The sequence below is a fragment of the Acyrthosiphon pisum genome, chromosome A1, assembly GCF_005508785.2.
Source record: "Acyrthosiphon pisum isolate AL4f chromosome A1, pea_aphid_22Mar2018_4r6ur, whole genome shotgun sequence".
NCBI classification, from domain to species: domain Eukaryota; kingdom Metazoa; phylum Arthropoda; class Insecta; order Hemiptera; family Aphididae; genus Acyrthosiphon; species Acyrthosiphon pisum.
This window is the reverse complement of record NC_042494.1, coordinates 162,613,163-162,631,181: the sequence shown is the minus strand read 5'-3', so window position 1 is coordinate 162,631,181 and position 18,019 is coordinate 162,613,163. Positions and strand designations below refer to the sequence as shown.

At 29.3% G+C, this 18,019-nt stretch overlaps 1 protein-coding gene across 1 annotated transcript in view; it reads left to right on the top strand.

The window, feature by feature from the left end:
• LOC100163042 (nuclear pore complex protein Nup88) overlaps nucleotides 1–18,019 on the top strand; it is a 35,676-nt gene that overhangs the window by 1,244 nt on the left and 16,413 nt on the right. The window lies entirely within an intron of this gene.

The following is an 18,019-nucleotide window of genomic DNA, read 5'->3' as shown; positions in this document are numbered from 1 at the left end:
TAAATACAATACAATAAAACTTTATTTCTTGTAGTTGATTTACTTATTAGTATTAGCCATACAAATTCAACATTCCAATGTATAATAATTGCTTTGTACTATCATAGATTAATTGTAGAATTTTATTCAAAACATTTAAGTCAGGGATTTGATTGAACACAGTAAATGAGCAGTGGTATATTGGAGGGTATACGCGGGTATACGACGTATATCCTATCACCAGCTTACTGATTTAGCGTATCCCCTATAAAATTACTAGAGATACGCAAATATACACGTGTATACCCACGTATACCTTCAAAATTAATCAAAAACTTAAGTAAAATAAAATATTAATTGCTTTTAAAAAAATATTTTTATCTTTATTTTCGACGATGGAAAATTATTAATTATTTTTTAAAAATAATCAACTAATAACCATCATATCAATATAAAACAATAATTCATATATTTATATATATTTGGTAGAAAATAATAAATAGCAACATTGATATGGATTTGCAGATTCTATAATAGTCAGTCAATTATTTTATATTTATGATACCATTCAGATATTCTCAATAAAAAAGATTTTTATTAAATTACCAATTAATTGTCTTATAATAATGATCGTTACAAAAATGTATTAGATCAATTTTTTACCGCATACAAGGCAAACGGAAAGAAATTATGTAACAAAAAGTAAGTTCTAACTAATCCAACTCCATCTGATCTTGATGCATGGCGTAAATATGTCTAAAAACCTTTTTCTGGTGAGGGAGGGGGCTAGATAAATCAATTGACATATAAAAGCACGGTGGTATAACTCACGACCCACTATAAGTTAATTTTAAATTTGGTTGGAAATTTTTTTTTTTTTATAGATAGGATTAAAGTCCCTCATCCCCCACAATATACGCTTTTGTGCTGAGCATATACCCTAGAAAAAAATTACCAATACATCACAGTAAATGAGTAATATTTTTTCTGAAAATAATGTGTAGTTAGCACCTACAGTAAAGACTAGGTATGAGATATGTATAGGAGTTATTAGTTGCAATCATAAATCAGTATGACATGCTTAATCTCTTTTTTTTTTACATTATTAATTTATTTATACAATCTGTAAATTAATTTTTTTACAATAAGTACTAGTGCTGTGAGAGTTGATGGGTTGGAGGCTTGAAAGAAGAATCCATCCAGTGATGGAACTTCTTGACAGATTTGCTTAATCTAAGTAAAATAAAATATAGTTATTCATTGTTTAAACAAAAATGTTTGACTGTATTATAAATTATAATCTTAGATATGACTATTTTTGTGAAGGATTGCATAAGAGATCACCGAAGTGATCACTTAACATTTAATGAATCAATAGTGAGCTAATCATCCTTAACAATAGGTAGTTAACATGTTTTAGTGGCTCACAATTTCTCCATTCAATTTTAGTAAACCATTAAATTAATTGTTTTTTTATGCTACATAAGTAAATTTACTAAATAAAATATATAGGTACACAATCATTGAATAAATATCTAAACCCGTACCTAAGTAAAATTTTAATTTCTATGAATTTATTATTGGTGCATTTTTAATTCTAAATATTTAACATACAACATCTACACCTATATTAAACAATATTAAATGATGATTATACTTTACTAGGTAATACTTATATTTTATGTTAAATTTCAATAAAGACAGTATGTATTGATAATATCAACATATTATTAAAATAGCTGGTACCTATGTTCACAATTTTATTAATTTATAACAAAATAATTTTTATATGATTATTTAAAAACAACATTTCTCAGCATTAAACTTCAAAAATGTAGTTGATCATAATATCAAGTCAACAATAGAAAACTAAGTTTACATGTAAAGTGCCTGTGTGAATATTTCATTTGCAAAAGAATGGAAATCCACAAAATATTTGCTGCACTTAATTTGATGAAACTATTAATTTTGTATGAGACTATCGAGTCCCTATTCAATAAATCTTTGAATAAGTCTGAAATAAATGACGGTGGATTTAAAAAAAATATCTTCAATCACATTAGATTATACCTTTTCGGAAAACCAGCATAATTTTCTAATAAAATTGGAACACATCCCCTACTCATTCCGGTCGCGTTGTGTATACAATATGTATATAATATATATAGTATACATATACGTATATATAATTCTACGTTTAGTAACAATAATAATAATATCCATTAATTTGCAAATTTACAGCGCCGCTGGTTGTTCCGCCTGCAGACCCCCGCCGCTACAGTGTCGCGGCACTATACGATAGCGGTAGAGGAGGCGGCGGGGACGTTCTTCGCAAAAGTACCATTTGGCGTTGATTCCTCTGCCGTTTTTCCTCGGTTTCCGTTTAGCGGCCATAAATCGGCATGAAATATAAGTTCCTATTCGGAATCGCGCAATATAAACACGAGCCGTTAACACAAACGCGAGCGCGGGGACGATGACTATATACGCATCTTCTCTCCCCCCCTGCCTACCGCCCACCGTGCCACGGTGTGTGCCACCACTTCACAGGACTAAGGGGTTTTACTTAACAATTATCATAAATATAAACAGGCCCGAACTTCCCTCGGTGACAACTACTACCACCACCACCACCACTATTACTACTCTGACTACTACGACAACTATACTACGACGACGACCAAAGATGCGGTTTATCTTTTGAGGCCATTGTTGAGTTTATATGTATGTGTGTGTGTTTGAGTGGAGCGTAGGAAAAATGGAATAATAAATTGCCATTATCGCTCCCGATTGTTCCTTATATTATATTATGTGTAATTATGTATATAAGTCCACGGCCGCGGGTGTTTCTTCTTCGCGTCTCATCCTTTTCCTTTTCCTGTCGGCCGTCGCCGCCACCGTCGTCGTGGTTGGGGTAAACCGCTAGCGGCAATGTCGTAGGGAAACGTCTTCGTCCGGCTGTTGAATTATCGTTTATTACAATCCTCTTCTTATTATTCGGCGGCATGGCGCGCTTTCCCTCTCACACCTCCCGCGCTTGTTTGTCGTCATCCTCTCGACCAAAGAACAGACCTCATGCACGCAAAACGGCTCTATTAATGCTAATATACACCCCCGTAGAAGAAGCGGACTCAGTTCGCACAATGGTATTTCACGAAAACGTCGCTGCCCGCCCAACAACTGCAATTGTTCCTTTGGATGCTCCTTTCTACCATCACCTCACCCTCCTGTACTTCGTGACAATTCCGTATTTCCTACTCCGGCTCACTAATATCGTTTATGTTTCAACATTTACAGAGCTTGAGCGATTTTTAGCACAATGGTGGGTACACCATTATAATATTGTAATATTACAGAAAATTCTCGGTCGTACAATGTAGACTTCTCGAATTATTAATCATTAGTCATCACTGCAGTTAATCAGACATTTATTTAAATCATCTTTATTGTGTCTTTATTATTTATTTAAATCATTGAACGGTACATATACCTAATATCTATACAATTCTTAGTCATTTACATTAGAGTATTAGACATTGTGCAGGACTCTAAAAAAAAAAAAAAAATAATCAACCTAATATTTTTTATTTTATGTAAATCATGAAATTATGTAGTGCTTACCTACTTTAGAAAAAATAAATTATTACCCTCAATTATTTTTATTATTTATTTATATTTTAGAAAACAGTGTATTATTTATAATTTCTAAGTTACGTAATTTGGCACTTATTTATTATAAAATATTATTTTTTATTTACCCATTTAGAGTAATGTCATTCTTAAAAAATTGTTATAAATCTACAGTAAATAGTTATAAAAATATCTACGAGCCACATCATTTTTGATTTTAGTCTGACTGAGTATTTTGTAGATTATTATTAAATACTATATTATGAACAAATTAAAGTAAAATTCTAACTTTTAACTTAGAATAATTATAAATGGTTAACCCATGTTATTAATTAATTTTAAAAATAAATGATTGCTCGGCAATTATTTTATCAAATCGTATTTGATATTTATACATGTATAATGTATGTGTAGGTATATATTATATTATATAGAGAGTAACTATTTCCGTTTACCCATAATACTAATAATATGTACAATCATTACTCAGAATGTTTAGGTATAGATATTATACTATATTATAATAAACTAGGCAGGTAGGTTTATAGGTAGGTATAGCTGTATAGGCACTGCAAATAGTAAATTCAGCATTTAACAAAAATCAAAGAACATAATATCATGACTTTGTTGACTGAATTGAAAATAATATTATTCTGAATATCTATTATACGCGCATTCACGGATCATCATAGTTTTCGATCCATTTGGTCTACCGTACTAAAAACCAAAGTCTTTAAATTTACACGCTACATTAGTGTTTCGTATCCACTTTCTTCCTTCCCCTATCATTCCTTTTATTGTTATTTTAATCCTGAGTGCTATTTCGAAGACTGATGTTTATTATGCACATTTTTAGAATGTTGTGCTGTCGAACCCCGGAGTCTGTTTAATGAACGTTGAATTTTGAAAAAAAAAATGAAAAGTGATGGTTGGAGATTAAATCGACTGCGAGTATTGAACATTTTTAAATAAAAATAAAGGGCGTGGCTGGGATATTATATTACAATTCCGTATCAGAAAATAATCGTATTAGCTTAATTAAAAAATAAATAACGAGAAAAAATAACATACACCCGTCATTCTATATGATCGGTAATTATCGTTATTACTTTAACGTAGTTACTACCTATAGTTATAAAAATGAATATCGTTTTGAAAAACGAAAAAAAAGTCAAAACAGTAGGACCACACCCTATGGGTCATTAGAATATTAGGCGATGTGTCATATGATGTTCATGTATAAAATAACAGTGATAAATAAAATATTAATGACGTGACTGATGGAAAGAGCGAAATGAAACTGCAATGGACTGTTATAGTAATCGACTGTGGTCACGCTGACTGTTGTCAAAGAATTCATTATTATTGCTGGATGGGTTATGTTAATATAACGATGTTATATTGTACATAAATGTTTTTTATCCTCTGAATTCTCGTCTGAATTATTTAAATCCAGTTGAAATTAATTTTAACAACAAAAAAAAAGTCGTCAATGGGTAGTCATTTTAATTTGTGAGCATATAATAATAATATTGTAATAAAACATAATATAACATTGAGTAATGAATAGTATAAAATATCTAAGTTATTGTATACACTTTATAAATACACTAACGTTTTCTTGAGGTATTAAATGCGTATAACATAACATATTTTGTTTTCGTCCCCAATACATTTGTATATTGAATGTCAGTGCAATTAATTTGTTTATAGTAGTAATGAAGTTTATGAGCCGTATAATTTGTCATAAATTAATCAATAATAAAAAGATCCTTACGTTTATACATGTATATATTATAATACATAAATATTGACTGTGAAAGGTTAATGTTTTTGATGACGATTAAAGGTTAATACGTTTTATAGAATAATATAACAATAATATCGAACGAACCTTTAATATATTATATTATACACTTATCAAATTATTATTTATATGTATTAGGTATAGCAACGTACGTATATATTTCAGCCCTACCAATAAATACAAGTCCAGGTTAATTCATTATCCAGTGTCAGAGAAAAAGGCACTCATAACGGATGTGATGCGATTACCCGTTATGTCGGCATTGTCCCGAGAGAAAATCCAGACGGATCGGGTACGCGTTTTTATTGGATGAACTTTCTTTTCCTTTTCTTTCTTTTTTTGTTTCCTGTGTTTCTATTTCTTTTTCTCTGTTCTTATTACTACTATCGTCATCAAGGACCAAACTTTTACTTATTTATTGTCGCGTTTCTCACTTTATGAAAAATATATCTAAAGATAAAAAAAAATATCTCTATCTGGGCCTTGCAATCTAAAGGGGAAATGTTTTATTCGACTCGATTTTTCTTGCTTTAAAACAACACGGAATTAAGTTAAATCCGCGGCCATTAGACCTTTTGCGCCCTCTGTATTGAGTAGTTGGCCGCCCAAATCCGTGACATGGTAATCAACGGGTTTTACTTGGCAATATAATAAATAATGAAAACCATTCGACGTGGAAAAATGATAAGACATTATAGCAAAGATATTTGGAATGGTCAAATAGATAGGGTGCGGTAAAAAAAATAAATGTATACTCGTGATCCACGGCCTGGAAGGAAATATGGCTAAATGGAAGTGCGTGGCATTTTTATTTTGTCCATTATGTCGCAATTAGGATTTTATTTTTACCCCTTTGGTTCCCATTTCCTCCTCTCTCGGAGATTAAAACGAAAGTTGCCTTTCGGTAATTAGATATGCAGGTCCGAGTGGGTTTTTGTAATCTGTGGTATTCTTAAGCTCGGACACGTAAAGGATTAACTGACAGCGGGCGAGCAAAAAACTAGTTTAAAGGACATTTTAGGATTAAGCACAGTTTAAAAAGACATTTGAAAAAAACATCCTCGACACTGGATTTTGTAGCAGCTTTTAAGAGCTACTCTGAATTTTTGAATAAAGCTTAAACTCATATCCTACTTTAATATCAAGGTCTTAGTGAACTTTTTTCAAATTATCTTTGCATTTTTATTTTACAATTGCAAATGCCCAACCACAAGACTCTTTTGTTTTATTATTGACAAACATCCATTTATTTATATGTACCTACCTATGTATCTATCGTAACCATAATAATGTAATATTGAAAATTGAAAAGCTTAGGTACTTAACTTGTATTTTTACAAATAATTTTGACACTTATAAATAATACGATATTTATTCTAGGATATTATCTTAATATTATAGACTAATAATTTATATGTACACTTTTTTATTTTATGTTTACTTTAAGTTTAGAATACAGACAAATTTTACTTATTTTTTTTAAAACTTTTTTTGGTGCATATAGTAATTTAATTTGTTTATCTCGTTGTAAAGTTTAGCTCTATTAAAAAAGATGTGATAGGTACTTGTAATTTGTAATCTTATACAGATTATAGGTAATATACCTATAATTTAAGTGGCCCGATATTATACCTAGGTAATAGCTATTACCTTAATTACTTTAGTTATGATAGTGAAAAAAAAAAATTACTAATTTTCAAAATAATATAAGTAAAATATGTAAAAGCACTAATTTTTAAAAAAAAAAATTTAATTTTTAAATTCATATTTCACTATGAATCGTTGTTATATCAAATCTAATGCAGATTATCAAATAAAAAATAGTACAATACTAATTGTATCGGAGGTGGGTGAAATATCTGTATATTAGAATAGTTCGTACCTAATTTTAATTCTGAACGCAGAAGAAATGCATCATGTATATTCAATTTAAATAGGTACCTCTAAAAAATACAATTGAACATTTTATTAAATAATAATGCCTAAATTATTATTTTAAAGAGATAGAACAACAATTAATTTTAGATTCTAATATATGAGACTTTTTTAGTAAATACGTACCTATAGATTGTATCATGTATCTAAATTATGTATGTAAATATATTATTTTAGCTAAGGCACATATTCTTATACTTAAAAATAACTTGAGGTTTTAAAAACCAATCAGTATTAATTCTGGAATAGTGTTGATAACGTTTGGTTTTAAGTGTGTATATAAAGTTTTTATTTATATAAATATATAAATAACATAAGATTTATGCAGATAGTACGAATTGTACATAAGTATTACTTGATATCGAAATAATTAAACGTTTAATTAAAAGTCCTTCGTCTACGGCCGATAGAAAATACCGCTAAAAGCCTCGTATATACGCGCATACAGGCGGCTTTAATTACAAGCCCCCGGGGTCATGAGCGGGTTAGGTGAAGAAGTGGGGTGGCAAACAAATTTATGTGCAGATTTCAGACCTCTGGGAAACGAGACTTTGTTTGCGGTGACAATTTGAACGATTTATGTGCGCTATGCACGCGGTGGAGGTTTAAACCGTCTGCTTTACCTCTCTAGAACCCAATGATTTTTAACGGAGACCCCTGTGCTTGTTTTTAGGATCTTTAATTCTTAGTTTTTGATATTTTAACATGAAACCACAAAAATCATAAATTTTTTTTAAATATAACTATTTTAATATAGTACAAAGTTATTTTTGAAACAAATAAATTTGCTTATTAAAAAAATGAAATTGGCATAGCTGCCGTATTATGTATTAAATATTTGTTTCATTTTGAAATGTAATTATGACATGTTACAAATAATGGTTACGAAGTTCGTACTTATACAAATATGAAATTAAACCGTCTTCTAAAAATATGTGTATTATCCTTATACTACAACGATGTTTTTTTTATCTTTACAACTGGAATTGATTATTGTTTATATAATTATTTAATTGATGAAATTATTTATAGTTTTATTCTAATAACATAACTCATGTCTTACCCAATATTTCTAGAGGTAAAATACATTATTGTAGAAATAATAGAAAATTACAATCATGTTCATGTACTAGCAATTTTATTATTTGAAATCTCTGGAGATTTAAAAAAATATTATTTCACATATATATTATATATATTATATAAAATATGTACATCCTGTATGCTGTAGTTAGTTATGGGATATATCTAAGAGAGGTAACAATGATAATGAAAAACAACCAACGTAGGATGTATATGCCCTACCGACCAAGAAAATAGATGAATAGCATCGGGGACTCTCATCACGTTCGTGTAATTTGAGGGACAATGATTGAAAAGCGGTGGGTTTAATACTGAAAAATGACTGGAGATCAACGATGGACGATTTCTCAAAAAAAAAAAAAAAAAATACCACGTCAACCAACACAATCTTACGACCTAGTATTTTTAAGAATGTCTAAATCGTGACAACAAAAAATGATAGATATACCCTTTTTTCACTACCTATATCTAGTGTATTTTTATTTATTTATTTAATAAACTATAATGAGTACCTTATCTAAGTAATTTAAAAAACACAATCAAATCAACTAAAAATACAACTTTGTTATGAAGTGAATATGTTATATTTATAATTTGTGAATTATTTTCAACCCCAATTTTAATTATATTTGGTATAAAGAATTTATAACATATTTATTACAAATAATATGTTATTTAATTATTTTGTGTATATAACTACATGAGTTTTAGCTAATTGTTTTAAAAAATAGTCTTTTTCATTTGGAACAGTGTAAAATTCATATTTTCTATTATTATACAAGACTTGTAATATAGGTATTTCTGTACCTACCTATAATACAACTGTATTGTTAAATATACAATTAATTGTTCAATTTTAATTTTTAAATCTCTAAAAAATTATTGACTAATTCTATTTAAATTTATATTCAGCATCACTTTTTTCAAAGCGTACCGAATCGCATTAAAATATTTATAGTCATAACAAAACATCAGAATATTCACGGCGCAATGATGCATTTAAAATTTTAAAAAATCGTTTACTTAAATTTGGTTGTTAATAGGTTAAAATATGTGGTAGGTACTTTTAACAGAATAGTAAAAAAAAATATATATTCATAAAATATCTTTGGTTAGGTGCAGTAGAATACCTATCACCTAATTATTTTCAATTTTATGGGACATGTCAATGTATTTTCGAAGCGTCTATGTCACACTTCAGTTCTAAATTTCCCAAATTAAATATGAATATCATATTACATTTCTCGTCATAATAATATAACTAAAATGTTTCTTGGTATTTGATATTTGATTTTTAACTGTATGTTGTTTTTTAATTAAAGGAAAATAATTAAAAAGTTTTTATTTTCTAAAACTCGTTTTCATTTCCCAGTTGAACGTGAAAAGAAATGGATATATAATGTAATAAAAGGGTTAAAATGATATTAAAAAAAAAAAAACAGAAGCAAACACCCTGGGGTAACTTTTCCACACAAATACGCAAAAATATCCATTCCCATTTCTTAGTTATTTTTTCCACTAAATGCTTCAGGCTTATTTGGCTAAAATTACCAATGTGAATACTCTCCTAATGTTTGAACTTCAAAAAAAAGCTCTCCAGTGGCAATGTAAATAATACGCTGTGTTCTAACAATGCAAAACTCGTTTTCACTCACAGTTTTTTTATTGACATTAATTCACATTAGAAAAACAACAGTTATTTCAAACAATATTAACATAATGAATTTGGCTAGTTGTGTACCTACCTACCGTATATCTCGCATGGTTGTGCATTATACCCAATTTTGTTTTAATCCATAAATATATGTTTTTCATTGTAAATGTATACCTATCATTAAATATTTGCCTTGTTTAATAATTAAAACTATATAAAATTATAATTTTCATTAAAAGTGTTCTAATACTATTTAAATTTGACTGAATTGGATACCAACTAAACTTTTTTTTCAAAAATTATTCGCGTGATATAATTAATTTAAATGTGTTGTAGAATTGTGTTATTAAAATATAATAATGTTAGCTTTATCAAATATAAACCTGATATGAATATAAATAACACAAAAGGTCAAATATTGCGTTTGTTATTTTATGGTCACGATAAAAAAAAATGTATACTGCAGTTTTAAATACCAACCCTATCACTTAAATGAACCTTTTCCTATCAACCCTTCACATCAAATGATGTATGGCTGTATCATTTCTTCGTTATATTACTCAATGAACCGGTGTGCATTATATCGTCGATGATAATAAAAAGCCGACGGATTACGAGTGGTGTACCATTTTTTTTTTATATTCATCCCATTATTTATCACCCCCTTTACCCCTTCTTTTTGAACCTATATATATTTTTTGAGAGTTATATTTAATTTTTTTTTGCTCTTATTGATATGCAAAATACGCATGTATACACCGGGTGAAATGGAAAACCGTCAACGCCGTTGCTGATCGGATTTCTGGTAAATAAAACAATAATTTTATGGCCACTGTTCAATCCGTGATTCACCATATTATATGAGTAGACAATAATAATCATAATAAAAAAAAATTACCCATTCATACTGTATTGTAAAATTATTTTCAAAGAAATCTGTACTTTTTTGTTGGAATTTTCTCGATTTGCACCAATTGTATTTTTCACGTAGGTACCTACATCGCGTGTGAATGAGATTGGGATTGCCGAAGTTTAGACCGAAATTAAGGAGGGTTACCAGATAAGGAAAAACTTTTCCATGTGCATTTTGTGTAGGTATACAAAAGAATCTGATTGTCACGACATCGTTTTACATCGATTTATTGGGTTTTGTGTATTTTTTATTTACTTTTTTTTGTAGAAAAAATAGTTGTAAAAAAACCATAACACAACCGTGTCACGCGACCTATTGAAATATATTGGAATCAATCATTCTTATTTTCATTCAGTTCTCGTCGTCTTATGGTTTTATATATTATAATAGCACTGGCTGTTTTATTTTATTTGATTGATATTATCAAATTTCCTAACCGGAATCCAGGTATTATAAACAGCTTTCGGGGTCGAATACGATTTATAACACGTGGTGGGAAATATATGACAATGTGAAACGAACTGTTATAAGAAAACTGAGTAGGTACCTACCACACAATTTACAAAAAAACGAATCGACCAAAATAGCCCCTTAAACTGTCCGAATAGAAAATAATAATTTAAAATAGTTTTTATTTATACCTACATAGTACCTACACATATTCTAATATATTTTTTTTTAATATATAATTTAATTTCTAAATAATTATATTTGCATATTAGGTACCTATATAAAGTTCATTGATTTTATTTTACTGATTTAAATATTTATGGTGTTTTGAATTGTCTACAATTAAATTAATTTTTAAATATGTTTATTAAAAATGTTTCTTATACTCGTATAATAACAAGTATAATATATAAATGGGAAATAAAAACATATGTTCAAAATATTTATAAAATTTTATTAGGTACAGTAAAATAATCATTAATAATTTCACTATTAATGGATCTGTAAAATAATGCTGTGTTCCACTAACATTGGTCTCACGGATGTTAGTGTTAACGTGACAACTAAGATGTAGAAATCGGTAGGTACATTTTTCTTAAAAGTATTTTTAAACATTAACAAATAAATGTAAAACCTTCCTTCACTCATTATAAAGTTATTAATATTTAATTCATTGTTAGATAATAATATAATGAATTTTCATTATTATATACCTATCAATGTAAGTACCTATTATATTGATTTTATCATTAAAATAATTAAAAACTGCTCTTTAGATTTGTGTTGTTTAAAGTTGATTTTAAAATTATAATTGCAGATATATATACTTATGTGGAAAATACTATTTTAACCAAGTTTTCAATAAAAACAATTTTTTGAAATTTTTTTTGTTAATCTAAAGTTTGAAACAATAAATTTATTGGGTTTTCGATAAAAAATATAATATAATACATGAATGTAAATAGTTCATACATTAAGCTCTTTTAGTACTTATTCTGAGATTTGAAACTACTGTATTTTGTATTTTGGCTATTCCCTCCAAAATATGTATTTTACCAATTCTACCTGAATTGTTTTCGACATCATATGTAGTTACACACTTACACATACTCCGTATTCGTGAGGTATTGGATTTTTTTGTTTCGACTTATACCGTGATAAAAACGTTAGTCCAAAACTTAATGTTCCGAGGCGTTTTGTAACGACTTCAAAGGAAGATGGATGGCTGTAATAACAGTAAGGGCTTATGGTTCGGACTTTGCACAAAGGTCCTTTGTGCAAGTGGCATCCTTTCAACTCGACCATTAAGCTTTTCCGCGGGGCACACATACTAGTAATATATTGCTGGTAATTATAATAATAATAATAACAACAGCAATATTATCATCGTCATGCGTGTAATCTAGCCAAATCTTGTGTTCGTTCTCTCCCGGAGAGTTTTAAATAATGGCCGTCCACCTCTACAATTAAATTACAGCCATAGGGGTAAGCAGGCAGGGTGTCTGTCGTCCGTCGTAATTCGCGTGTCCTGTGATATACGAGTGTACCTGTTGGATTTTCGGACGTTTAATCACAAAGGCTTTTGTGCGCGCATTTTCGAAAAACTTTTGTCCCGCTCTAACCCTCGGGCTCGTTTCGTAATGTTTGATAATTATTAATTTTAACTTGCTCGAGGAATTTAAAATAATAAAAGTTATGACCAAAACAAAGCGATTTTATATCTTATTGTGATGTCATGCGCAATATTATACCCGTTTTATTTTTATTTTTTTGACACTACTACACGATTATTTAATTAATCATAAACTCAACGTTTATATATAACATGTATTATAGCATTATATAAGCAACATTTTTCCTAAAAAACGTTAAACATTACGATACATAGACCATATAATATAATATAGCCTCATATTCCAAATACATAGTCGTTATGTAAGTGTATTAAAACCCCATTTGTGGCAACAATTATAATAGGAATTTGAATGGGAACATTTAACCCCTAAAACCGCTATTATTTCGAGTCTGTAAATGGACCGAAACAAAATCAAGCCAACTTTGCGGAACTCTCAGTCAGACAACGCGTAAGCAAAATTCAGTCGACTACCTATTTAAACGTACAGTAAACAAGAACTTTAAAGAAGTAAAATGTAAAATGTTTTGTTTGATTTCTGTAAGAATAACGAAAGAGTCAAGAATGAAAAAATTACTGTAAAATGGTATTATTGGTGTTGCATATTATTCACCTACATGCATAATATTAAATAATTTTGTTTTCATTTTTAAAAATATTTATTTGAAGTAAAACAGCTTACAATTAAAAATTGTTTACTCAATACGTTAGACGATAAAGAGCGTTCAGTTGTGCCTAAATATGTCTTCCGGCAGGCATATTCCGTTGGTGTAAAACCTGTGGGATGTGTCTTCCGTGGAAATTATTTTGGAAAACCGTAAATTTCTAAGAAAAAATTATAGAAAAATGCTTTCGACTATTTGAAAACAACGACGTTTAGAAAGAAGTGGTTGCCGGAACGGTTGGTTAATTTATATATTAAATAGTTTCCATTACCTCGGTTTGTAGTTACGTACGTGTATATTTAATGGATAGCAAAAAGCTTTTATGCGGCACTATTTATGTTTGGTTATATGCACCGATTGATTTATATGCGCCTGAGAAGTCGCGCACACGGGGTCTTCTTCGTGTAAAACTTCTAACGGTATTTTTTCCCTCGCGCGCCATTCCCATCATTATTGTTATTATTTATTCACCGCAGTTTTTCGAAATGAGAAACAAACACATATATACACACACACACACACACACACACACACACACACACACACACAAGCGACCCGAGCCATTAATATGAAATACTGTTTAATCGAAGATATTGTTCTTAAAACTTTACCGAGGGCGTTTTTTCTGCGTTTTTTTATTATTCGTTATTTATTTATTATTTTCCATCCCCCGGTCTTCGGGCTCTTTAATCGTCTACACTTTGAGCCGTCGAACCCTCTTCGGGTAGAAGAAGAAAAAAAATAATAATAATAAAAGGAAATAAATAATAAGAACAACCGACCGAATAATATCGTCTGCAAACGACCGAAGGCCATATTTCGTAAAATTAGGTTTTTATTTTTATTTATTTATATTTGTTGTTATTATGTTTTTTCTTGCTTTTGTAAAATGACTTGTTTTTCCTCTGGGAATTTCTCGCTATACAATCGATTGAGATCCGTGGTTTCGAGGTAAAATGTACTAGCTATATACTAATATGCAAATCGTTATGATTGATTACTTTTAATAATATACAAAATTATCCAATTGTTTTAATGAGAGGTAATATGAAAATATAGGTACCGTGTTAATTTAACACATTTTAATCAAAATATGTGAATTGTGTAAAAACAGTATTATATAGCATTGTGCCTGTATCACTCGATAGAATATAATAATCACGCACATAATATTCTTATCCAATAATAAAATAATTGATTTAGACTGATGTACTAGTACAAACCTGTTAAGTGCACATTATTACATTTATATAATTTAGCTAATCTAAATGACAAATCATTTTTTTTTTACAATTTCTTGAAAATATGCATTAACTTTTTATCTGAGTGAATTGATGATAACGAGATACTTTGTAATCTACCTCAAGGAACTATCCTCTACTCATTTTCACTGAAATAAAGCATGGTGTGAACTTTGTCGTTGAGAATGAAAAGGCAGCAGAGTAGTCTAACGTTTTTGGTGTGATGTTATTATTGTTCCTCTTCTACCACGCCGGCGTGTTCATGTAACCAATTTCGTCTTTATATAGGACATAGAAAGCAATAACCTTTGATGGGGAAAAGGCCGCCGCGTATTGGATGTTTTAATAAAAGTTTAAATTGAAAACGATTCGTAGCCGAGGCCATGAGGGAGATGAAAGTTTTATAATATTATTATAATAAATATCCGCGGAACGTAATCGTTATGCGAAGCGAAAAAGGGCTCTACTCTCCCCGATTGATTATATATGTATACATGTCTTCGTCTTCCAACGTTTTTAAACGAGTTTCGAGCGTATTCTCTCAAGTTTACTGACATCAAAGTCACCTTATATAATAGATATTATACATGTTACACAAGGTCGGAAAAGTCGAACAAATTAGAGAATAATATCAACTTAGCTGGTGAACACATTAATGAAATTTGCCTAAATTCGATTTTCATTGAATGACATAAATTTGACATGCAATAACATTAGTTTTATAGTTTTACTTTTGAATAACTAACTAATACCTTAACTTGTACTTTAAGATCGGAATACTGATATAGATTTACAAAATATATAACTTATATAATGTATTATATTCTTATGCTTAATATTATTTTTTTAAATAACCTTATTTTTTGCAGGTACTTTGTAACTAATGTTTACGCTGTGCGGTCGTATTCAAAATGTATCATTAATAGATGATCTATGGTTCCTATAGACTATATTTTTTTTCAGTTTTCATATTATGACAATAATTACTGAAACTTTCATAACGAAATAAGCATCTCTTCTGAAAATTTAATATAAATGTTTTTAAACTTTACTATAGTTTATACTCGGCTATGATTATCAAGGCCTCCGATCTACATCAAAGAATCGTATTGTATATAGTAAATCAACTTAAGATTTTATTTAAAAAAAATTACTTTCAAGTGAATAATTAGGTACTCCTTTTCTATAGTCATGTATCGCACTTCCTGTCAAGTCATGTGGCACCCCTCTGGTTTGTACACAATACAATTGCAGCTGTATATAATATTATATGTGCATATAATATAGATGTACTCGTTAATATAACATATCGTTTTTATTACACGGAGTTTTTCAAAATTACTATTATATGTTCCAATTAATTTTTTAAACATGCGTGTTCATTAAAAACCCTATTCTTGATCGCGCTGCACTTCCGTTTGTTCGAAACCACTGAATTACTTTTCGAGTGTGTTTCCGTTTGATTTTTAGAATCATTTATTCGACTTTGATGTCTTTTTTTAAACTCCATTTATTTACGCACCACAAAAAGTCAACACTTTTTTCGATTTGTTTTTGAGGTGGGTGCTCCTCCTCCTCCTCCTCCTCCTATCATGACTGGAAATTTAATAATAATATATGAAAAATAATAAAAATAAAAATGCCACTCTTTTCCCTTTTACTTTGGTATTATAAGTACGTGATTTTCGCTCTTTACCGACTGTATACTGTAATTGGCGGCTCGAGTCCTCTAATGACTTTATCAATAATAAAATACGTCAAAGAATAAATAGTGAAAATCAAAGCCTGATAACGGTTCGGCTAACTCGTAAACGTTAAAAGAAAATCTTTTGATTTAAAAAAAAAACCCACATCTTTGGACCGTAAAATCGGTGATTTTAATGTGCTTCTCGCCTTTTTTTACAAAGCGAGTTTTAAAAGTTTTAACGAGACTGCCATTTTTTTACGGGCGATGAAAATAAAAATAATATATTGTCATGTGTAAAAGCTAATCTCTGTATTTGATTTTTACAATTTATAAACTATGTCAACACAACGATCTTGATAACGGTAACAATCGTTTTAAAAATATTATTGCTGCAAAATCAAAAATATATGATAATATTATTACATACGCCTATTTTGTTATAAATTATAAATGTTAGATATTAATGACGCATTAGTAGAGTTGAGCCGTTATAGTGTATAGACTGCTTATATTTAAGAATATTTTTATTTTTTTTTTTTATTTAACTAATTTTTATTTTTCACAAATATATATTATTAGCTGACAGCTAGCTCTATTATTTTACTTCGTCCGAAAAAAAAATTAACTAATATAAAATAAGATGCTTGGTGTATTTTTTGTGGAGTATTCCTCTGATCACGGTGACGGTCATCAGTGTACCTCACTTTGAAGACAAATCTGACAGAGCTGGGAAATCGTTTAATATATTATACCGCTCAATTAGATGTAGTGCTTAGTTTATTTCGGTTTAAGTGTAATAGCTTCATGAGCCAGTCAATTTAGGTGTATATTCAACTTATAAACAACACAGATTTTTAACATGGTCAAGTGAGTGGTTCCGTAGAAATGGTGAATTTCTATTTTATCGTTCAATTTTCTGGGGATAAGATTTGGGTCTATTAAACGATGCAACAAACCTGCTCTAAGGTGAGCTGGGTAATTGACAGAGCCAACCCGTGACAAAAATACCAATTTCAATCGTATATTTTATATATTGATTGATGCATAATATATTATGGTATAATAATTATACAATTAATATAAGTCGCGTACATATCTAGTATTAACATTTAACATGATTTGTGATGTTAATTGTTACAAATAAAATATAATTGATTTAGTTATCAACGCATTGAAATTGCATACAGTTTTCAGATTGTTGATTAATTGTATAATATTTGCTCAATAACTATATGTATATAACTATTATAACTAGAATATTTTTATAGCATATCGAATTTCAGTAAATAAGTGGTAATTCTATATGTCATCCTGCTCTGCTGTTCGGGTTTATACACCGATA